Here is a 25,340-nt window from a genome sequence, read left to right as displayed (position 1 = left end):
TTACGTGTCAATTAAAAAAACTTTTAAAATTAAAATTAAATGCTGTTTTCATTAAAATAATTTACAAGTAATATATTTGTAAATACAAAGAAGGATTTAATTTAAGGTTCTAAGAAAAGACATTACCAAAATATGACAGTGTTGTTAAAGGATAAATTAAATTACAACAGACAGAAAATGTCTGGCATGTCATAATAAGATAATGGAACAAACACATGAGTCAGTGTAAAATCATGGATGTTTGTAAGTTCAAAGCATATTTAAGTAATGAGTAAACAGGATAGCTGGAGTGTAGGCATCTGCTAGGAATAGGAGGTGTTAGAAAGGTGGGTTGTAACTGGATCTACTTCTGCTCTCTCCATTTGTTAACATTACTCACTGCTATCATTACTTGACCCTTAATCACCAAATCTAAAGCTTTCTTGTTTATCATTACATTAATCGATTAATTATATGAGTTGGCAGTGTGGATCACACTCTAAAATTCCTTCCTTCCTTAGAATTCTGTCGCAATTCTTTTTATTCCTACACATCTGCCTATCCTTCTTCACGTTTTCTACATATTAGTTTGTTTCTTTCTTGAGAAAGATACATTCATTGAAACAAGTGAATCTTTGAGTACATTTAGAAAATTATGTACTGTTTTAAATCTAGTCACTAATTTATAAAATCTTGTCCCAATATTTGTCTATTAAACAACCATATTCCCTGATGTCAGTCAATTGTCACCAGCTAGTGAAAATTTCCTGTACTACAATATTTTTTTTAAAAAAATGTTTAAACCTGTCTGAGGACTTTACACAAGTAAATAACCTGTGTAAAACGTTTTTGTTTTCAAGATTTTTATGTTACTTTAAAAAAATTTTAATTTTATTTAAAGAAAGAAAATTTAAAAAGATAGAAAAAAATGAGAAAAAAGTAGAATATAGAATTAAAAAAAATTTAACAGCATAAAATCGTTAGTTGATTCATTACATATTGTCATCTTAACAATAGTTATTAAACTTACAAAATCCTAGCATAGAAAGTGCAAACTCTTCTGTTCAATGATCTAACATAAATTTAGTAATATGGTGATTTATCTTACATACTATACATACCATGATATCCTTTAGAGCACTTTCCTTCCCTTTCACTTTTACAATATCTATGATAATTTTTGGATTCTATTATTCTGTCAGTTATTATTATTTTTTACACTTGAGAGGCAATGTGATATTTACTAATGTGAGTCTTGTTTATTTCACTAATGAGAATATTCTCAAGTTGCCTCCATTTACCTATAAAGGCTGAAAGATCATTGTTTTTTATAGTCAAATATTCCACTGTATTAAAAACATCACATTTTTTTTCATCCACTCTGCAGTTGATGAGCATTTTGGTTGTTTCCAAAATGTAGAAAAAACAAACTGGGCTGCTTTGAACATGGGTGCACATATATTACTGTGACATGACCTTCTCAATTTTTATGGAAAAATACCCAGGAAGGGAATCATTAGATTAAATGGAACTTCCAGTCCTAGTTTTTGAGGAATCTTCATACTGATTTCCACAGTGGTTGCACCATTTGCACTCCCACCAACAGTGGAGAAGTGTTCCTTTGTCCCACATCATTGCCAACATTTGTTATCAGTTGTTTTCTTGATGACAGCCATCCTTTCTGGGTTGAGAGGAAATCTCAATGCTGTTTTAATTTGCATTTCTCAAATGACCAGTGATGGTGAACATTTCTTCATATATTTATTTGCCATTTGTATATCTTCATCTGAGAACTGTGTGTTTATTTCAGATGCCCATTTTTGGAGAGGGTCTTTGAATTTTGGGGGCTTGATATTTTTCAATTCCTTATGTGTCCTGGATATAAGTCCTTCATCTGAGGGATTACTAAGCTAAAATTCTTTCCCATGTTGTAGGCTTTCTTTTCACTTTGTTGGTGATTTCTTTCGAAGTGTAAAAACATTTTAGTAAAATGAGATCCAAATTGTTGATTCTTTGAAATATTTCCCTTCTGGTTTGCATTTTATTCATGAATTCTCTCCCTAACCCTTTATCTCCAAGACTTCTACCTACCTTATGTTCCAGTAGATTTAGTGCTTCTGTTTTAATATTTAGATCTTTGATCCATTTTCACTTTAGTTTAGTGTATGGTGATAGGCATGGGTCTATTTTCAGTCTTCGGCATGTGGAAAGCCAATTTTCCAACACTATTTATTAAAGAGGCTATCTTTTTCCAGTGAACATGTTTAGCCACTTTGGCAAATAAAGGTAGCTAAGTGCCTTTGTAGTAGTGTTTGCATCTTCTAATCTAATTATATTGATCCTCTGGCCTATTTCTTTGCCAGTACCATGCTGATTTTATTACTATGGCTTCGTAGTATAGTTTCAAGTCAGGAATTGAGATGCCTCCTGTCTTGCCTTTGTTGCCCAGAATTGCCTTTGCTATTCTAGGTTTCTTCTGTTTCCAGATGAATTTTAGGAATATTTGTTTAAATCTGTAAGGTATGTTAATGATATTTTGATTGGGATTGCGTTGACTCTGTATAACAGTTTTGAAAGTATGGCCATTTTCACAGTGTTGGTTCTTCCTAACCAAGAGCAAGGAATATTCTTCCATTTTTCTAATATCCTCTTCAATCTTCTTTTTTATAGTAGCATAATTTTCAGCATATAGGTTTTTTACATTCTTGGTTAGGTTGGTTCCTAAGTATTTCATTTTTTAGATGCTATTGTGAAAGGTGGTATTTCCATACTTTATCTCTAATGGAGTTTTTTGTTTGTGTACAGGAATTCCATTTTTTTTTTGAGTGCTGATTTTGTATCCAGCTATGCTCCTGCATTTGTTTATTACCTCTAGTAGTCCTTTAATGGAGTTTTTGGAGTCTTCTATGTAGAGTATCATGTCACTTGCAAATAATCACAATTTAAGTTCTTTTTGTATTTTTACCCCTTTTATTTCTCCATCTTTTCTAACTGCTCTGCATAACATCCCATAACTATATTGAATAGGAGTGATGATAGTGGACATCCTTGTCTCATTCCTGATTTTAGAGTGAAGGCTTTCAGGTTTTGTCCATTTAGTATATCAGGCATTTAGTATATCAGGTTTGTCATAGATTGCCTTGATGAGATTGAGGTACTTATCTTTTATTCTGAGTTTCTGTAGGGTTTTTGTCATGAACAGATGTTGGACTTTATCAAAAGCTTTTTCTGCTTCTGTTGAGATGATCATGTGATTTTTATTTTTGGCTCTGTTGATGTGGTGTATTACATTTATTGATTTGCATGTGTTAAACCATCCCTGCATTCCTGGAATAAATCCCACTTGGTCATGGTGTATACTCTTCTTGATGATTTGGTGCATGCTATTTGCCAATATTTGAGAATCTTTGCATCAATGTTCATTAGTGAGATTGATCTATAGTTCTCCTTTTTGGTTGGGTCTTTCTCTTGGTTTTGGTATCAGAGTGATAATTGCCTCCAAGAATGAGTTAGGGAGGACTGCTTCTCTTTCAACTTTCTCAAAGAGTTTAAGGAATATTGACAGTAAATCTTCTCTAAATTTCTTATAGAATTCATCCCTAAATCTCTTAGGACCGAGGCTTTTCTTTGTCAGTAAGTTTTTAATCGTGTTTTTGATTTCAGTAGCTGATATTGGGTTATTCAAAATTGTTATATCTTTTTGATTGAGGTTTGGTAGTTCGTATGTTTCTAGAAATCCATTTTCTCTGTGTTTTCCACTCTACTTGAGTAGAAATTTTCAAAGTAGGTATTCATGATCTTTTGAGTTTCCATGGGATCTGTAGTAATTTTCTTCTTTTCAGTCCTTATTCCATGGATTTGAGATTTTTCTTTCTTTTTCTTGATAAGGTTGGCTAGAGGTTTATTAATTTTTTTATTCTCTCAAAAACCCAGCTCTTTATTCACTAATTGTATTTTTTTTAGTTTCAAGTGCATTAATTTCTGCTCTATTCTTTACAATTTCCTCTCTTCTGTCAGCTTTGGGTTTGACTTGCTCTTCCTTTTCTAGAAGCTTGAGATGTAGCATTAGGTTATTTATTTGTGTTCATTCCATTTCTTGATGTGACTATTTATTGTTATATATCTACCTCTTAGGACTGCTTTCATTGCATCCCATCAGTACCAGTATGTTGTATCTACATTTTCATTGTATTGTAGGTATTGTTTTTTTCTTCTTTAATTTAATCTGTAGCCCACTGGTTATTCAGAAGGTTGTTAATTTCCATGTATTTATGCATGTTTTTTGCCATTGATTTCCAATTTTAGTGTGCTATGATCAGATATTATGCATGGGATAATTTCACTTCCTTTGCATTTAGTTAAGAATGCTTTATGGCTTAATATATAGTCTATTTGGAGAATGTCCCATGTGTAGCTGAGAAAAATATATTATCTGATATAGTTGGGTGGAATACTGTACACATCTACTAAGTCCATTATTCCCAGATATGAATAAGTTCTGTTATTTCTTTGCTGACTTTTTGTCTAGTTGATCTATCTCTTTGTGACAGTGGGGTATTGGGGTCTCCTATTACAATTGTGTTCTTGTGTATTTGGTTTTTCATGTCCTTAGTATTTGTCTTATATAGTTGGGTGCTCCTGTATTTGGTAATATATATTTACAATTGTTAGTTCTTCCTCTTGTAGTTTTACACTTACAAGTATGTAGTGGCCTTCTTTATCTCTTTTAATGCTTTTAGGTTTGAAGATCATTTTGTCTGCAAACAAAATAGCTACCCCTGTTTTTTTCTGGGTTCCTGTTGCATGGCATAGTGTTTTCCATCCTTTGACTTTTAATCTATGAGTTCCTTTTTGAGTCAGATGTATTTGTTGTATATAGCATATTGTGGGATCCTGTTTTTTGATCCATTCTGTCAACCTGTTTCTTTTGATAGGTGAATTGAGGCCATTTACATTTATGGATATCGCTTGACTTCGCCATGTTGTGCTCCTATTGTTGGTTTCTAGCTTTTCTCCCTTGTTTAATTTCTTGTCCAGCCTGGTGATATCTTTGTGTTGTTCTTCTGGAGATTGTGGTAATTTTTATCTCTATGTAATATGTCTTTCAGTACTCTTTCTAGGGTTGGATTGGACATGAATTTCTTCAGTTTTTCTTTATGGTGGAAGTATCTTGTTTCTCCATTAAATTTGAAAGACACTTTTGTTGGGTGCATCAGTCTAGGTTGAAAGTTGTTTTCTTAAAAAAAAAAAAAAAGAAAGTTGTTTTCTTTTAGGGCTTGAAATACTTCACTCCAAGCTCATCTTAACATGAAGGTTTGTGCTGAAAAGTCTGCCATGATTCTAATAGGCTTTCCTTAATAGGTGAGTTGTATCTTTTCTCTAACAGCTTTTAGTATTCTGTTTTATGCTGTGACTGTTTGGCATTCTATATGCCTCACTTATTTGTATATCAGATTTTTTATCCATGTGTGGGGAATTTTCTGCTATTACTTCTGTGAATAGTTTAGTTATGTCATTTGCATTGCTTTCTGCATCTTCATTGATGCCTTTTAATATTATATTGTTTCTCTTGGCATCATTTTGAAGCTGCTGGATTGTCATTTCATGCTGCTTTGTTGTTGTTATAAATTATATCCCATGATCACTATCTGGGATCCTGTCCTCAAGGTGTCTATCCTCAGTTTCATTTAAATGGTTTTGCCAGCTTTCAATAGATTTTTTTGTTTGTTTGTTTTTTGGATATCTCTTTGAATTTGTTTCATGCATTCTGCTTGTTTTTTGCATTTTTCATTCAAAGTTTCAATCAATTTCTCATACTCTTGTTTTTTTTTTAATCTGCTTCTTCTCTAGCTATGTTGAGCAACTCATTTACTAAGGTTGTTATTTGTGTCTTTACATAAGACATTATTTCTAATTTGATTTTCTCTCTAGCTCCATTGATTTGTTTCTTTACTTCATTTGCTACCTTTTCAGAGATTTCTGATATATGACCTATAAAGTCCTCTATTTCAGTGTCATCTGTAGTCCTGAAGGACTAGATGTTTGAGATTGCCTTTTGCCTTTTGTCTTGTCATTTTCACCTTTAAATATTTGGTCTTTCAATCTCAACAGTCTCAACTCTCCATAGTGTGAATTTTAGAGCCCTACTGCGTGGCTTATATTTGTCCAATTGCTGGGTAACACAATGTAGAGGAGAGCCAGTCACCTGAATTCGCCTACAGGTCCTATTTGGTGAGTCTTATATTATTTCTGGGCTAACTAGCCTAGAAGTATTGATGTAGGTCAACTGTTAGTTCTGGCTATTGCTATGTCTTGAGTTGTTTTATGTCACTAGATCTCCCTGTCTATAGTGTTTATGTCATCTGAGGCCTACTGTTTTACTGGGGGTCTCATAAGCCCTTTTAATTTTGTCCACATTGGGGGAGACCTCATTGGTATACTCCTCAACCTGCCTGATGTTCTCTGTGTGAAGGGGGAATTATCCACTCTCTTGCCAGGTTCACCAAGTCCTGGAGGGAGTTTCACTTCTGCTCTTATTTACCCACTGCAGACCTTTATTTTAGGGCCAAATTCAGCACATTGAGTGGAACCTGCTGAGGTCTTCTGTTTGGGTGAGGGGTTCCTGAATCCAGCATGGTAATCTGTGATAGTGCAAGGTTCTTCCCAGAAAAAGGGGTTGGATCCAAAGATCAACTGCAGTATTAGGTCCAGGAGGCAGCTGGGTTTCTCAAGGGGTGGGCCTGTGGCGGTAGTCAGAGGTGTCCCAGGCATACCAGGGATGTCCTAGGTGTTCCCAGCCTAGGGTAGGCTTGCAGTGGCAGTCTGAGGCAGCTCATTAGTGCAAGGGGTGTCGTAGATGTTCCCGGCTGAGGAGCAGGCCCACAATGGCAGTTCAAGGCAATCTGATTTTCAAGTTTTAAAAAATATGCAAACATAAAAATTTGTTATTTATATTTTCCCAGAAAAATCATATTGATATATGGAAATATTTCAACCATGTTTTCAAAGTTATTTCTATACTATATGATTTCCTTTTTATGCAGTTATTGTTCACTTAGTTATTCATCACACTTATGTTATTGAATGAAATAAAGTACTTTAAATTGTTGATAACTACTTATCTGAAAATGAATCTGCAAATTTAGAACATTTATCTTTTGTTAGAAAAAATGTACAATTTATCTTACATTCCACAGTTGTTTTAAATATTAGCATGATATCCAGTGTATTATATAATTAGTCATTATGTCACAAGGATTTCACAGATATGTGCATAGGCAGAGTAACAGATAAACAAAATGTGGTGTTACACACAGTGGGATCTACTATAAAGAATAAACAAATCACTTATAGAAAAATAGATATATCTTGTGCTGATAATGTTAAGTGAAATAAATCAGACACAGAAATTTAAATGCATATAGTTTTTCTTTTATAAAAATTCAAAATATAAATAAAAAGCAAAATATAAGAAAGATAATGGTCAATAGAAAGATTGATCTTTGGCACAGGAGAAAGGGACCAAGGGATGGAGACAGGGAAGGAGTTGAGAGAAAGGGAATGAAAAAAGAAATTAAGATGTGTTATGTACATGTTCCAAATCCACACGAAAAATGTAAATGTTATGTATTGTGAACATGTACCTAAAAAAAGGAACAGAATTAGGAGATAGATGGAAGGAAGAGGGAGAGAGAAGAAAAGGGATAAAAGATGAACTAAGGAATAAACAGAATTAACTATCAGCTATTAAAATAAAAATAAAGTTAAATACTTCCAGCATACAATGGCACAGGGTAAGCATTCCCATTCTAAAAGGTTTAGGTTAAGAGCAAGCCTGGACTCCAACAAGGCAAATGGTAAATCCTATAACTCATGTTCAGCATCTGGGTGCATGGCAGTAAAATGTAAACTCCAAAGGGCTTGGGCAGTCATCATGGCTTTGATTTTTGCAGGCTACATGTTATCTCTCGTGGACTAGCTCTATTTGGTGCCTGTGGTTTTCCTTAGCAGACATTCCTCATTCCTGGCATTTTCACATACCTGGGGTGCCCCCTGAAGCTTTGCCTTCATTCTCACAGTTTCACACATCACTCTGTCAGTGGCTCCTGGTGAGGACTGCCACCCTATTATACCATATTGCCTTACCCACAAGGCATTCTGAATTCTGGATGGTTGCCTTCAAGATACCACAACTCTTGCATTCTGGATGTTTGCAAATCCAGTACCATATGGATGATACCAAAGTCTGCTGCCTGCTCAAGCAGCTTCTAGATCTCCCTTGTACAATAGTTACAGTGGCCTCTGAATGACTGGATGGATGAACACTGGCACATACTATCTCAGGCATTCCTGGGTGGGCACCTTGAAGTTCTTATCTCAAGGTAGTCTCTCAAATAAATTTCCACTTTATACCCTTGACCCTGTGATTATTGAGGTGTGGCCACTTACTGTGATGTCCTTATGCTATCTTTCCTGTTCAGGTGCAAATCACTAAACTTACTTTTGCAGTGGTAGCCATTCAACAACCATAGCTTCTTGATCTCAACTTTGTAGATCCTCCTGTGTGGTAAAACCACGACATTTTCACTTCTTTTGGCCATAATTTTGACTCCTAATTCTCTTTGTAGATCTATCTAGAATCACCTAGCAATACATCTGCTACTACCTGACCATTGAACTGTCTTGAACTTTCCTTCACTAGATTAATTAACATACAAACGTTAAATTTATCCTCATACAAAGCTTAAGACTTGAGCAAAGTGTGAACAAGTTCTCTGCCACAATGTAAAATATCTGGGTTCTAGTATACTTTCAATTGTAAGTCTCATTCACACATACAACCTTGAGTTTGGTCTTCCTGTCTACATTCATTTTGGTCTTCTGAGATCTGACCAAAATAGCCTATCAATTTCTACTTACATTATTCTAGAGCTTCACCAACATATATCTCAAACCTTTACAAACTTCCCCCATAAAACACTTCCAAAAACTTCTCTGTTAAACATGATACATCAACTTGACAGGATTGAGAAATGACTAGCAAATTAGAAAAGCACACTTCCGAGTGTGTCTGTGAATTGTTTTTAGAGATGTTTGGCATGTAGTTCAGCCAAGAAGATCTAGCCTAATCATGGATGGATGGCACAATCCAGTGAGCTAGTATCCTGGATTGAATATAAAGGAAAGAAAGATGAAGTTGGCATGTGTTTCAAGAGATCCATTCTGCTTGAAGGAGTATCTCTTTTGCTGTCCTTGCCTATGGACATTAGGTCCAGTTTCTTTAGCCTTCCAACACTGGCTTATGTCAATGACTCTCCAAGGAGCTTCTAGTCGTGACTAGGACTGCATCTTTGATTATTTTTACTTCAAAGATTCCTGCTTCTTGGACTGAGCAGTGAATAGAGTTCTCTGGCTTCAGTGCACAGAGATTCTCCTGCTTTTGATACTTTAAACAATAAACTTCCTTGCATAATTTACACACACATATATAAGCTCATGACTTCCTCTCCACAAATTATATAAAGTTGTATAAATAATGAAGGAGTTAGATGTGTACTTTTTCTATGTTCCTCTAGAAAACTCTCCCCAATAGAGATTTTGGTACCAAAAGTAGTTCTAGTGAAATAGAATTTTTGGTTCTCGTGAATCAATTGTAAAAATGAATTCCTCAAATCTTTTTAGTTGTTAATGAAGGTAGTTCTCCAACTTAGTAAGGTCTAAATTTGTCATGATGCCTTCTGATATTGTAGAGAGTACTAGTAGCATGTGGAGTGAACTGTTTAAAGTAAAATGCAAAGTAGACCAATTTAATTATGTAACTCAGCAGTGGTGAGATGCAAAATATTTACAGATCCTATACAGGATACTTTTGAATATTTTTAAAAGACTAACAAATATGTTGATATTGGCTCATTTCTCTTCTTAACAGCTCCAGAGAGAGTAAAAAGGAAAAAAACCAATTAACTCAAAGACTCAGTTACCCAACCCTATGCATAAACCCTATGTATAAACAATATGAAGGCATCTAAGAGTAGCCTGGAAGAGAATTTTCTTTCCTAAAGCTGTAGGGGTGAAGTTGATGAAAACAAACACAATCTCTCACTGTGTGATTTTGTAAATCACAGTGCAAATTTAGCTCTTAGCTTCAAAGGGCTAAAATGAGGGCACTGGTCTGAAAATATAATGGAAACCCATAAACTGGGATGGAGATACTTGATAGTAAACTTTTTGGCTTTTATGTTCTGATGAGATTATTTTGTCTAGAGAAAGAGATTTCTCCACCCTCAGTAGTAGAGGGTGGAGATACCATGCCCCACCCTATGTGGTGATGTTATCCTCACTTCTATCTGAAGAAACCACTATGTTGTCTACAAAAGCAGTATGACTTTCCCTGATGCAGTTGCTAAACAACCACTTTAGCTTCTAGATCTATAATCAGTCCAAATCTCAAAAGACTCCTAAAAACAAGGCATGCAGCATAATTCATATGGTGGTATGTAACAATTCCCCCCAAAACAACTTCTCTACTTTTTAAATTCTTACAAACAGAAACTTGAAGAAAAATTATTGGCATGGATTTTACATGTGTAAGATAATGGTGGAAGAAACATAAATCTGGACCAAGATTAATTTCATGATGTAAGTTTATTAAGCAAAGATTCTAAGTTGAATTTCACAGAATTGGTAAAAATGTGCTATCATTTTATACAAAAAGAAAATTTTCAGGGCATATGCACAAAATCCACACCAAATCATAGTATCAGAGAGTATTCCCTCAACCATTTCCAAGACTTGATCCAGTTTATATATCTAGAAACCTCTGAATGAAGGTGAAGGGCATGATCTACTAACCAAACTTTATACTGATTTTCTTTCCACTTTTATTTCTCAAAGAGATGTAAAACAATAAGATCAGAAATTTCAGGAACTGCTGGACACATATTCTGAATGATAGATATTTCAGGAACTACTGGACACAAATTCTAAATGAACACTGATTCTAGGAGAGTTGAAATATCATTGAGACTTTCAGTTAATACAAAAAACTATGTAAGTTAGGTTATCAAGAAGGTTTTAGCCAAGCTTTCAGCTGGCAACATCAGCAGTGCAACTTTACTTTCCTATTTTAGGGATATATCAGCCCTCTAGCCTTGTAGCACAACTTTTTCTGTCTTTTTCTTCCAAAGTAATCACACTGGTTCATTACATTGATGGCATTATGCTGATTTGACTAAGTGAGCAAAAGACAGCAACTTCTCTGGACCTGGTAAAGTTTTGTCATAGGATGGGAAATAAATCCAAGAAATTCTAGTTTCCTCTAGTGTGGTGAAATTTCTAGATATCCAGTAGTGTACAGCATGTGGGGATACGCTTCTATGGTGAAGGATTAAATTTTTGTATCTGGCCTCTCCTACAACCATGAAAGATTCATAAAACATAGTGTGCCTATTTGAATTTTGGAGGCAACACATTCCTTACATGGATTTGTTACTATAGTCCATTTACTGAGTGACTGGAAAAGCCACTAGTTTTAAGTGAGACCCAGGTCTAGCTACATTACAGTCTGTCCTTGAGACCATATGATCCAGAAGATCCAATGGTACTTGAGGTGTCAGTGGCAGATCGAGGTGCTATTTGGAGTCTCTTGCAGGCTCCCACAAATGAATTATTGCAGAGGCCTTTAGGATTTTAGATAAATGCTACCCCGTCATCTGTAGACAAGTACTCACCTTTTGAAAGTTAGCTTGGTCTTACTGGAAACAGAATGTTTGACCATAAGACACCTGGTTACCATAATATCTGAGTTGCCAATCATGTGCTAAGAGTTCTCTGGTATACCAAGTTCTAAATTTGGATGTGTCCAACAATAGTCCATCATTAATTGGAAATGGTATATATGTGATCTAGCCTTAGCAGGTCCAGGGGGAACAAGTAAGCTATCCAAAGAAGTTGCCAAAATTTCCATGGTTCTTATTCCTGGTATATTGCTTTCTATGTCTCAACATCCATGTATTGGCTCATGGAATGTGTCATGTGGTCATCTGACAGAGTAATAAGAGGCTATGTATGGATTTACTTTCCCTGAGTTCAATGTTAAGACTACCATCCTTGAATTTACAGAATGCCTCATTAACCATCACAATAATCCACACAATGTTTTTTCTGACCAATGAAAACTTTTATGGGCAAAGAAATGCAGTAATAAGTTCTTCATGCTCATGGTATTCATGGGTCTTACCACATTCTTCACTACACAGAGACAGCTAGATTGATATAATGGTGAAATGGCCCTTTGAAGATGCCATTCTCCAAACTGCCAGTAGCAATGCCTTGGAGGACTAGGGAAAGATTCTGGAGAAAGCTGCGTATGCTCTAAATCCGTGTCATATAAATGATACCATTTCTCCCATACTCAGTATCTGTGGGTCCAGAAATCATGAGTTGAGCTCACTGACCCACCAAAAAATGTTTTGCTTCTTTTTCTTATGATTTAATGCTCTGCTGTTCTAAAAGTCTTAACTACAGGAAAAGGAAGACTTTTACTAGGAGGAACATAAAATGATTCTACTGAAATAGAAGATAAGGCTTTCAACTGGTCGTTTTGGGCTCCTCATATTACTGAGTCACCAAACTAAAAACACATTACAATATTGTTGCGATGACTGATCTAGAATTCCAAGGAGAAATTGGAATAAAAATCCCTCCACACACCCAACAAAGAAAAACTTGAAGAAGAGTGTGTTTGCAGTGTAGAAAATTCCTTAAGGTATCTCTGAGTACTACCATGCCCTATTGTTGAGGTCAATGAAAATTGCAACAAGCCATTACAGGCAGGATGACTCAAACTGAAATGAAAGATTTACTGAGGTGCTTGCTGAAGGCCAAGGGAAATAAAGAAATGTTAGTAGAAAGAAAATATAAATACAGCTTATAAGTACATAACCAGTTACAAAAAAGAGAAGTGTAATTATCTCTTGTATCTCTTCCTATTTTATTAATATTCTTATATATTATATTATTCTAATATTCTTTTTTTACTTTGAAGAGAATAAAACAAAATGAGAAAAACAAAGCAAAACAAAATGGGGTCTTACAACAAAAGGATGGACATAGTACACAATTTAAAATGATAATAACAGTTGATCTGCAATGGTTACCACAATGTCTCTTGTTATCTTCCATAGAATTTCCCATATCATCAGGTACAATAAAATTGAACATAGAAGTATGGGACAAAATCAATAAGAAACATTGGAGACATAGGACTTAAAAAGAGGACAATAGTCGAACCAGAATGAGTATCGTAGTGAACCTTAATGTCTTCAGAGCAGTTGCCTGTACTCTCAGACTTGATACTCTCAGACAAACATAACAGATTCAAAAAATCAATCAAGATAAGACGACAATCAAACAAAACTGATTCAAAAAAATCAGTCAAAACAAAGCAGTGAAAACAAGATAGGGCTTCAGAGTAAGTTGATAGGAAATTAAAATTAGTTACTGTAGTATATCCTGCTATCTTTGGAATAGCTGTGCATGGTATCCCACTAACTCCTTTAGTTTTTAGATTAGGGAGGCATCCTGCTATTTAAGTGGTTCTGAATGTTTTTACCCCTGAGCTTGGTCTGAAATTATATCCATGTACCTATAAGAGCCTCAAGGTTTTCCTTCCCTATAGCTGAGTAGTTCTCCATTGTATAAAAGTGTTATGTCTTTCCAACCAATCTAAAGTTGGTGGGTGAGCTACTCCTACTTTTTTTCTGGTTCCCTGTCATATACAGCATTATTTTCTGATCTTTGTCTTTCAGTCCATACACTCTCTTTCAGGTCAAATGTATTTCTTGTATCTCTATACATTGGGATGGACTCTATCTTCTGATCCACTCTGCATGTGTTTCTTTTTATTAGTATATAGAAGCCATCCATGTTAGTGATTATGGCCAACCTTCTCTGACCCATCTTTGCCATTCTATTTTTCTGCTGTTGGCTGTCTACTTTTCCTCTTCATTCCACTGTCTGCCCCATTCAGTGAGTCCCCTCTGCCCCTGTTCTCAAAACCATGGTCATTTTTTTTTCTCTCTCTAGAATGTCCTTCAGTACTTTTTGTAGGGTTGGATTGGTGGTCAGAAACTCCCTGAGTTCCTCTTTGTCATGGAAGAATCTTGTTTCTCTATTAATTTTGGGAGACAGTGTTTCAGGGTACATCATCTGGGTTGGAGGTTATTTTCTTTCAGGGCTTGGAATTTTTCACTCCAAGTTCTTCTTGATTTGATGGTTTGTGTGAGAAGTCTGTCATGATTCTGATGGTGATCTGTTTTTTTTCTCTGATAGCATTTTTGTGTTGTATTTCTGGGATTTTGATTATTATATGTCTGGGTGTAGATCTATTTTGATTATAGCTGGCTGGAGTTCTGTATGCCTCATAAATCTGAATATTATTTCTTTTCCTATGCTCGGGAAGTTTTCTTTAATTATTTCTGTAAATAGCCATTGTATTTAATTTGTGTTTACCCCAGTTCTTCACTCATATTTTTTATTCTTAAGTTATAGATCCTTTTGTCATCTTTCAGCCATTGTATTGTTACTTCCTGGTTCCTTGTTATGTTTAAGAGAGCTTTCCTTTCATAATTACATGTTGTAAACCTGTCTTCAAGGTTTTATAGTCTATCTTTAGTTTCTTTCAAGAAGTTTTGCCAGCTTTAAACATAATTTTTAATTTCCTGACAATCTCTTTAAATCTGTTTCAGGTATTCTAGATTTTTTTATATTCTTCATCAAAGATTTCTCTCCTTTTTTATGTTCCTCCATTCTTCCAAATGTGTCTTCTTGAGAGGTAGTTGGCATTTCTTTTATTATTTTTTATATGTTCCTTTACTTGTATTAATATGTTTTGAGTTCTTTCATAATGTCATGAAGATAATTCTTTATGTCAGATGCTGCTTTTTCAGACATTGCAGGTGTGCACCCCCGATCTCTTCTCTGTTTACCTCTCCTGGGCCAGTATTGTTTGGGTTGGAGACTGGAGACTTCCTTTTGTTTGTTCCTCTTGTCATGTTTCTGGTTTCTTCCCAGTCAAGTGGATATTGGTGGTTCCTGGCACTTCCTGTATTGGCTATGATTACTATGAAGCACGCTGGCTAGGGATTGTTGCCCTTCCTACTCTGCTGATAAGCCCTGAAGTACAAGCAGGGATGGGACAGGCTGGCCTCTCCCTTCTGAGCTGGTCAACCACTGGAAGTCTTGACCCTGTTAGTGTGTGCCATGCAAATGGGGCTGGTTATGGATAGCTTCAGGGAGACCTCCTCCTTGGCTATTGGATTTTGTAATGCATGGGGTGAGACTCATTAATAGAAATTTTCACCAGTTTGCTCTGTGCTAGGAGTGGCTGACTGAAGCAGCTGCAGTTCTGGTTCCAGGCTTATCCTGCCTGACTTCAGTGTCTCCTAGCCAATTGCCCACTCCCACAGGAGAATTGAGTTCTTTGCACTCACTGCAAGCCAGTATGGATCTCTAAGCCAGTGCTGTTTTCCACTCCTCCACTCCTTCCAAGACTGTGCCCTCCTATGGAGACCCTTGTCCTCACCAATCCCCAACTTCACTGCAAGTATGCATCTTTGGATTCCAGCGGTGTTTCATACACAATGGGACTGGCTGTGGTGAGCGCACATCTGGACACATCCTTTCATTCACATTTTTCCTTTCTTTTTTCCCTGTAGTTTTTTCCTGGGTTGAAAGGATCCATCACCTTCTGTCTAGTCTTCTCCAAGATGCTTTATTCCAGCACCTGAGCTGTTTCTCTCAGAAAGCCTCTCCACCTTGCTGGTTACTGATCCACCATCTTGCACCTCCTCTATTATAATATTCTTGTATTAATATTCTTATATTTACTATATAAACATACAGTAAATAGATATCTCCTTTCTTTTTATTTTGTATCATGTAACATAAAATTGATTGACTTAATATCAGTACTTCAATATTATTAAATCTACATTGTAATATTTACATCATGGAATGTTAGAAGAGTGAGCATTACTAAAAGCAAATAATTGATTTCTATTCTGGGGAGAGAATTGGTGAATTTCCATTTGTATGTAGTGTAGTTGTATCACGTTAGGTGTAGTTATGAACTTGTTATTTTATTTGGAGATTATACATGGTTTAAGGAGATGTGTCTGCTTGTCATATTGACAATAAATATACTGGGAATATTAATTGTGATATGTCAAAGTGACAGGATTAAGAAATGCCTAAATGATTAGAAAGTGCACTTCTTGGGTGACTGGCATGTATGGCAGGAAACTGAAAGAGGAACCAGTGTAGATGTGGGTGGCTTCATGCAGTTGGCTTGTAACCTGGATGAAATAAAAAGAAAAGGGAGAAGAAAGCACTTTAGAGAGCTCTATTTTGCTTGCAAAATTGTACTTTTTGCTGCTTTCATTCATGCCTCAGACTCCAATTTTTTAACCCTGCCAATGCAGACTCATACCCGTAAAACTCTGGAGACTTTCCAGACCTTTGGTTTTAGAGCAGTGACATGTACTTGTCTATTGTTAAATGGTTTCCATTTTCTTGAGCAGCTACTGGATCCTCTGGCTCTCTGGAATGCAGACATCTATTGCAGATTCTTATTTATCTAATTCTCTAATAAACCTATTTTGGTATCAATTGCTTTCTCATCATCATAACAAAATACTTGAAACCTAATATTTTAGGCAAAAGAGCTTCTTATAGTTCATAGTTTCAAAGAGTTTAGTTCCTTGTCAACTAGTTCCAAGGCAGAAATTGCATAGCAGGTGGTCATGGCAGAAAAAGCCTTTCACTTCATGATGGCCAGAGCACAAATATAGGTAAGAAACTGAGTGAGAGGTATGTTTTTCCAGGGTGCATTCCTTGTGATTCTACTGGGTCTCACATCACCAAAGCACATTTAGGTATGAACTCATCAGTGAGAAAATTTACTGATGACTATAGCATCCACCATGATCCAATCACTTTCCAAAAGTCATGCCTGTGTACATATGAGACTTTTGAAGGACTTTAAAAAAAATCTAAATCATAGCACCAGAGAGAGAAGGAAAGAACTAGCCTACATGACAGTTTTCTGATTTTTCTGGGGGCTGATTCAGACACTATAAATTGAGATTATAACAAAATTGGCATATTTTGAGCTACAAAAACCAAGGAAAAATGTATAAATAATCAGAGATGTAAAAGAACATTTTGCAACTTATGCCCCAGAAATAAAAAAGAATAATCAACTTCTATAAATAACCACATACTAAACCACTTGATAATTTAGAAGACATAATCTCTAAGCATAATTAGCAAATATCTGATATTATGTTTGCATACAATTATTATCATCATCAGTAATAATAATAGTAGGGTAGTAGTAGTAAACATCTCAAAATAAAAACTAGACTCAAAAGAAAAATAGTACAAATTTCTAGAAAGTCTATGAAGATTGAATCATTAAGAAATAGAAAATCTAAGCAGATTTGTAACTATTAAGGATATTAAATGAGTAATGAAAAACTTCTCAATAAGAAAATCCCAGTACCAGATGGCTTTTCTAATGAACTGAGTCAAACATTGAAATCAAGGAAGGAACAGTAGAAGTAAAGAAAACTAGATATTAACCTACAAAATAACAGATGGACTGTCTCTCAAAAACAGAAAATATTTTAATGCTAATGTCAGTACAAGATTGAATAAACAATTGGTGGGCAGATTTCTTCATGCAAGGTTGTATGCAAGGCTGTGGTTCTATCAGAATTCGTTTTATGACATTTCTTATTGACAATTTATTTTCCTAATCTTGCAGCTCTATTTTATCTAAGCCTCACATAAATGACTCCATCTTTGCACTGATAGGTTTCATACAAGCCGATATTCCCGATGAGCATGGATATTTTAAAAAGCACAAGAAAACCAAATTCAGCAGCACTTAAAAAACATTTTAACTATAATGAAGTGTGATTAAGCTGGGTGTGGTGGCTCATGCCTGTAATCCCAGCACTCGGAAGGCTGAGACGGGAGGATCATTGTGAGTTTGAGACCAGCCTGGGCCACAAAGTGAGCTCAAGGCCAACCTGAGCTGCATAGCGAGACCCTGTCTCAAAAAGACAAAAAAAAAAAAAAAAAAAAAAAAAAAGAAGTGTGATTTGTCCCTAGAATGAAAACTTTTAATGTGATACAGAAACTAACAAAACAAAGAATATAAACTCCACAATCACCAGAAGGAATTAATGAAAACCATTTAAATATTCAATATGCTTTCATGATAATATTTCACAAATTGAGATAGAGCTTGATTTATTTCAGTTAGAGTATGGTCTCATTTTCTCCACTTACCTGTGAAAGCCTGAAGTTTATACTTCTTTATAGCTGAGTAATACTATATAATTGTATAAAAAAATCACATCCTTTTTATCCACTCCATGGTTGATGGGCATTTTAGTTGTTTCCAAGCCTTAGCTATTACAAATTTTGTTTCTGTAAACATGGATGCACATATATTTCTTTGGCATGATGTTTTCAATTTTTCTGTGAAAATACCCAGAAATGAAATAGCTGAATTGAATGGAACTTCCAACCCTAGTTTTCTGAGGAATCTCCATACTGATTTCTGTGTTGTATTGCATCCCTAGTGAAAAAAATACTGTAAGAATAATGAGAACCAAAATGTACAATATATATTATGATAATGAAAGGGAAAGAAAGTGCTCAAAATGAAAGAACGACTGAGATATGGAAAAGGAGAAAATGATGGAGGGAAAAGATCATATGCATATATATATATATATATATATATATATATATACACACACATCTATATGTGTGTGTGTATAATACATAACTATACTACTAATCTCTGTAAATTCATCAAAAAGAACAGCTTGTGCTTTCAATATTTGATAGTTTCATCATTTTTAATGCCTGAATCTTGTAACCTGAGCAACTGTTTCTAGGATAACAATATGCAATGTATTAACTAGTGTTAATTTCCTTTTTTTGACATTCAGTATCATTTCTATCCTTTCTTTTGATTTTCAAAATAAAATTAAGAAAATTTCTAAAAACACGACATAGTTGGAAATTCCTTCAGACAATAAAGGCCATATGTGAAACACTCATAGCTAACATCATATTAAATGGTGAAAATGTGAATTTTTTTTCCTTTGAGTTGTGGAGTAAGGCAAGGATGCTCACTCTCAACACTTCTACTTAACATGCATTATCACTGAGAAAAGGAGGAGAGCACATATCATGTCCCTCATGTGTTTCTCTTCATTCCAAAGTCAAAGAGACAATAGAAGTAGGCAGGTATTGGTGTGTCTGGATAATATGTTTTGACTTGGTCACATGCACTGGTAACTAGACACAACTAGTGTTATCTGTAGAAAGTGTTATCTTCCCTACACATATACCAAATCAGTTCTTTCTTAGAATGATCATTATACCTGGTCACAAAGAGGGGAAGAACATACTACTTATGCAATTTAGTCTATAAAACCCACTCCCTGAAGTAACTAAGAATGGAATAGAGTACTGTGGAGAAAATAAATGTTGCATGTTATTAGGCTTTCTGGAAAGGTGATATGGGGACCAGAGGCACTAGTTTTCCAATCCATCACCACTGAAATTTCAGGCAAAGCACAGCGAAAGATGGAGGCTCTACTTGTCCAATCCATCCCCATTGTAATTTCCTTATAAGTTTCAATAAATCTTGTGTCTCGTAAACATTCTCTGGGTATTTTCTCCAGTCTCTTAGCAACCTACACCATTGCCAATAAACAGCTGAGCTGTAGACAGGGTGATATACTACTGGATATCCTGGTCAGAGCAATTAGATAAGATAAAAAGGAAAGAACATCCAAAATGAAATGGAAGAAGTAAAACTTTCTTTTTGTAAGTAATGTGATTTTATATGCAGAAAAGCCTAAAGATTTTCCAGAAAAACACTGTTAGAATGAATAAATGAATTTACTATAGTGATATGATACAAACTATACACAGAAAAATAATTGGGCTTCTATGACAATAAGAATAACTCACTTAAAATGAAGCTAAGGAAACATTATTTATACCAGCATCAAAAATGATACGATAATTAGTAACATACACAGCTAGGTAGAGTAAATGACTTGTACTGAAAACTACATGGAAAAGGATACATAAACAAGTGGAATTCCTTACCTGGGATGTGAGTGGAGCTGTAGGAGTGGAAGCCCAGACCCTGTAGACCTGTGACCGAGCTTTCAAGATGGTGAATAATAGCCCTTCAAGCTTTCAGTAAAAAGTGGAGTCCAATAAAACTACATTGTAAAAATGGGAAAGAAAACAGAAAAGGTAAAAATATTGAGGAAGCAGGAAGAATTTGTGGTAGAAAAAGCGCACCTACATGTAGTGAATGGGAAAGTAGAGTCTTTGCTGAAGGGGAAGGGGACAATATATGGGAACCTGAAGAAAATTCAGATTGTCCTTATCAAAAACTTTTCTGCATCTAATGAGATGATCATATGATTCTTACTTTTAGCTTTATTGATATGGTGCATGACATTTATTGATTTACGTATATACTGAACCAGCCATGCATGCCTGAGATGAATCCTACTTGGTCATGGTGTATAATCTTCTTGATGATTTGCTGCATCCTGTTTGCCAATATTTTATTGAGGATTTTTGCATCTAAGTTCATTAAGGAGATCAGTCTATAGTTCTCTTTTGTACTTGGGTCTTTCTCATGTTTTGGTACTAGAATAATATTTGCTTCCAGGAATTATTTAGAAAGGGTTACTTCCCTTTCAATTTCATTGAATAGTTTGAGGAGTGTTGGCATTAAGTCTTCTTTGTATTTCATGTAGAATTCTGCAGTGAATCCGTCTGGGCCTGGGCTCTTCTTTGTAAGTAAGGTCTTAATTACATTTTCAGTTTCATCATCAGAAATTGGGTTATTCAGCAGTTTTACATCTTCTTGACCCAGCTTTGATACTTCATATGTTTCTAGGAATCTGTCCATTTCTTCTGGTTATCAAACCTATGAGAGTAGGTTTTTGAAACAGGTGTTGATGATATTCTGGTTGATGATATTCTGTATTTCCACAGAGTCTGTAGTGATTACGCCTTTTTCATTGCAACATTCATTCATCAGAATCTTACAGAAAATTGGAATAGATGGTATTTACCTCAATATGATAAAGGCCATTTATGAAAATCAACAGTCAGCATCATATTAAAAGGCCCAAAACTGAGGCCTTCACCTTAAAATCAGGCAAAAGACAAGGATGACCCTTATCACCACTCCTATTCAACATAGTACTGGAAAAACTAGCCAGAGCAATTAGACTTGCCAGAGAAATAAAAGGGGTAAAAATAGGAAAAGGGAAGTTAAATTATCATTATTTGTGGATGACATGATACTTCACATAGAAGATCCCCAAAACTCCATTGAAAGACTCCTAGATATAATAAATAAATTCAGCAATATAGCTGCATACAAATCAGTACTCAAAAATCAATAGCATTTCTATACACCAACAACAAAATTACTGAGAGAGAAATAAGAGAAGCCACACCCTCCACAACAGCATCCAAAAAAACAAAATACTAAGGAATTAATCTCATGAAAGAAGCAAAAGATCTATACAGGGAAAATTATAATACCCTGTAAAAAGAAATTGAAGAGGATCTCAGAAAATGCAAGGACATCCCTTGTTCATGGATAGGAAGAATATATATTGTGAAAATGGCCATTCTCCCAAAACCGTTATACAGGTTCAATGCAATCCCACTGAAAATACCATCAACATACCAACAGATCTAGAGAAGTCACTCCTAATATTCATCTGGAACTGGAAAAGACCTAGAAGAGCAAAGGCAATTTTAAGCAGCAAAGGCAAGGCAGGAGACATCACAATCCCTGACTTGAAGTTATACCACAAAGCTACTGTAATAAAATCAACATGATACTAGAATAAAAACAGATCTGAAGATCAATGTAATAGATTAGAGGATACAAGGACAACTACCAACACACTCGACCACCTTATCTTTGTTAAAGGGGCCAAGCACGTTCACTGGAAGAACGACAGTCTCTTTAATAAATGGTGCTGGAAAAACTGTCTCTCCATATGCTGAAAACTAAAACTAGACCCATGCCTATCACCATGTACTAAACTAAAATCTAAATGGATCAAAGATCTGAATATTAAAACAGAAACACTAAATTTGTTGGAAGACAAATTAGGTAAAACTCTTTATAGGTGCTGGGAAAGAATTCATGAACAGGAATCAAACTGCACTGTAAATACTTCCCAGAATCAATAATGGGGATCATGTCTTATTATAAAGTTTCTGCACGTCAAAAGAAATCTCCAGCATAGTGAAAGGAAAACTCACAAACTGGGAAAAAATCTTAGTGACTGTCCCTCAGACAAAGGACTTTTGTCTAAAACATATAAAGAATTTTAAAAAATCAGACTCCTGAAATTCAAAGACCCAACCCAAAAATGGACATCTGAGATGAATACGCACATCTCAGATGAAGAAATACAAATGGCAAATAAATACTTAAAAAAATGTTCATCATCACTGGTCATTAAAGAAATGCAAATTAAAACAACACTGAGATTCCATCTCACTCCAGAAAGCATGGGCAGGATCAAGAAAACTAGCAACAACAAATGCTGGAGAGGCTGTGGGGAAAAAGAAACTCTCCTGCACTGTTGGTGGGAGTGTAGACTGGTGCAACCACTGTGGAGATCAGTCTGGAGATTCCTCAAAAATCTGGTATTAGAAGTCCCATTAAACCCAGATATTCCACTTTTAGGTATATTCCCAGAAAAATTGAAAACATCAAACCACAGTGATATATGCGCACTCATATTTATAGCAGCACAATTTGTAATAACCAGATCTTGGAAACAACCTAAGTGTCCACCAACTGAGGAATGGATAAAAAATGTTGTGGTATTTTTATAGAATGGTGTACGACTCAGCTATAAAGAATGATCACATTGAAATATTTACAAATAAGTGGATGCAACTTGAGACTAATAAGCAAAATAAATCACTCACATCTAGTGTAAGAAATGGTAAGAGTACATAAGATTTTATGGTAATTGTGACTCCCCATTACATTGCTTTGAAGCCTTATAATGTTTGCATTCATTAGTTGGAATGATTTTATCCTAGTTTGTTTGATTTTATTATCTGTGATAATATGAATAGCTATTTTGAAAAAATAAGACATTATAATAGCCAGTGCTCTTTAACCATCATCTCACTCTGAAGTCCTACTATGCTTTTATTCTTCTGTTTCCTTTGGTTCTATCCTATTGTATTTTATTGGATTTTATTATGTGTAATAGTATAAACAAATTTTCTATGGAAAGTGAGATAATATAGTAGCCATTGTTCATTCTCTGTTATTTGGTTCTGAATGCCCTATAATACTTTCATTCTCTTGAATGGTTTTATACTATTTTGTTATTTTTGATACTTTTGTATATGAAGTTATGCTCAACTATTTCAGGAAAGAGACATTATGGTACTAACTGTTAATTATGGATTGTCTTGAGGTGAAATTTTGTGTTGTTTACATTGTTTTGTTCTGATCTGCTTTGTTGTGTCATCTTATGTATTAATCTATTTAAAACTAAAAAAAATCGAAAAAAAATTCAGATTGTTCAGAATTAACTGAAGCACTTATTAATTCTCAAAAAGCTGGTGTAGAAAATATGGTACAGAAAGAAAATCTTTATCTGATGATAGCAAATCAAAGGAAAAAACAAAGAGATGCTTCTGACAAACCTAGAGCCTTTGCTAGAGGTCTTGATCCGGAACAAATAATTGGTGTGACAGACAGTAGTGGAGAATTAATGTTTCTCATGAAATGGAAAGATTCAGATGCGGCTGACTTGATGCTGGATAAAGAGGCAAATATGAAATGTCCTCAAATTGTAATTCTTTTTATGAACAGAGACTAACTTGACATTCTTGTCCAGAAGATGAAGCCAAATAACTACAGTAGCTAAAGTAGTATGGCACTAGCAAAGGATAGACATATAAACTAATGGGCCAGCATAAAAATCCAAGAAATAAACATACTTAGGTGAACTGATATTTCACAAGGATATTGTCTTTTACCTACCTTCTTTTGTGTAAATTTCTTCTGTATTAATGGCTAATTTCAACTGAAAATAATTAATGGTCAGGTGTGTGTTGCATTCCTTTACCAGTTATATCACCTTGGACCATTGTTCTCTCTGGCATTTCTCTCAAGAACTACTGACCCGAGCTTTCCCTCAAATGCTACAGTGGAATAGCAGCTAGCTTTTCTTTGTTTTGGTGTGTGTGTGTGTGTGTGTGTGTGTGTGTGTGTGTGTACGTGTGTGTGTTTGGGAAGCACGTCTCCAGTAAACCATTTTTTAGTTTGATACCTGAAACTTGTCCATGGAATATTATACTTTTATGTATTAATGGGTTTGATAATATTTTATTAAGGATTTTTGTGGTTATGTCTATTTGGAATGTTGTTCTGTAGTTTTATTTTCCTGTGATGCCTTTCACTGGTTTGGCTTAAGAATAATATTCAGTTAAAAACTTGATAAGTAAATTAACCTGGTAAGTAGCTGGAAATTAATCACAAATTAGTTTGCAAGCTAGATTGTAATTCAAACATCCTTTACTACACTTAATCTGCAAATATTATATGACAGTTTCGTATTACACTATAAATTCTGTGGTTTACTCATGTAATTACATTACTGATTGGTTGTTGCCATGCGCTAATTTTTTCAAGACTCACAAGAGAGTATCTTATTGCATATCACTAGCTGAGGAAGAGATTAAATGGCAACATTTTAAGTATAATTTCTACTAAATGCATATTGGCATGATAGTAAAGCTAAAAATAGCTTAGGTTGGATCATGACAAATTTGGGGTCACTTGTACATATTCCACTTGTGTATATTCAGTTAAGGAATGGAGCCATAGAGTCTGTTTCAAATTTTACTTTTTACTAATCTTACTAAAACAAGAGAAAAAAAGGAAGAAGTATTTTTCTGAATTAATAAAGGGATACATTAGTACATATTAGTTGCTTTATGTTCCAAATATACAAAAAACCAAAAGAAATCTAGATTTAATTCAGTGTAAAGCCAAAATGTGCTTTGATAGGCTTAGTGAGGGCAATATCCTGTGCAGTGATGTGTAGCTATTTCATATTAATAGAAAAATGATTTTTTGATGATAGAGTCCATATACAAGGAGATTGAGTACTTCACAAAACACTTACTCTGATTTTTCACATGCTTCACAATTGAGTACCATGATTTTGAAGTGAAATATTCTA

General features: G+C 34.9%; 1 pseudogene; it reads left to right on the top strand.

Annotated features, from left to right (window-relative positions):
• The first annotated feature begins 15,246 nt into the window (after positions 1-15,246).
• On the top strand, positions 15,247-24,007 carry LOC134470406 (chromobox protein homolog 3-like; annotated as a pseudogene).
• The last annotated feature ends 1,333 nt before the right edge of the window (positions 24,008-25,340 follow it).

Source organism: Cavia porcellus, unplaced genomic scaffold, assembly GCF_034190915.1.
Source record: "Cavia porcellus strain 051 isolate PalLab524CR breed Dunkin Hartley unplaced genomic scaffold, mCavPor4.1 scaffold_15, whole genome shotgun sequence".
In the NCBI taxonomy this organism is placed as follows: domain Eukaryota; kingdom Metazoa; phylum Chordata; class Mammalia; order Rodentia; family Caviidae; genus Cavia; species Cavia porcellus.
Note: the sequence above shows the minus strand (reverse complement) of the source record. Positions and strands in the feature narration are given on the sequence as shown.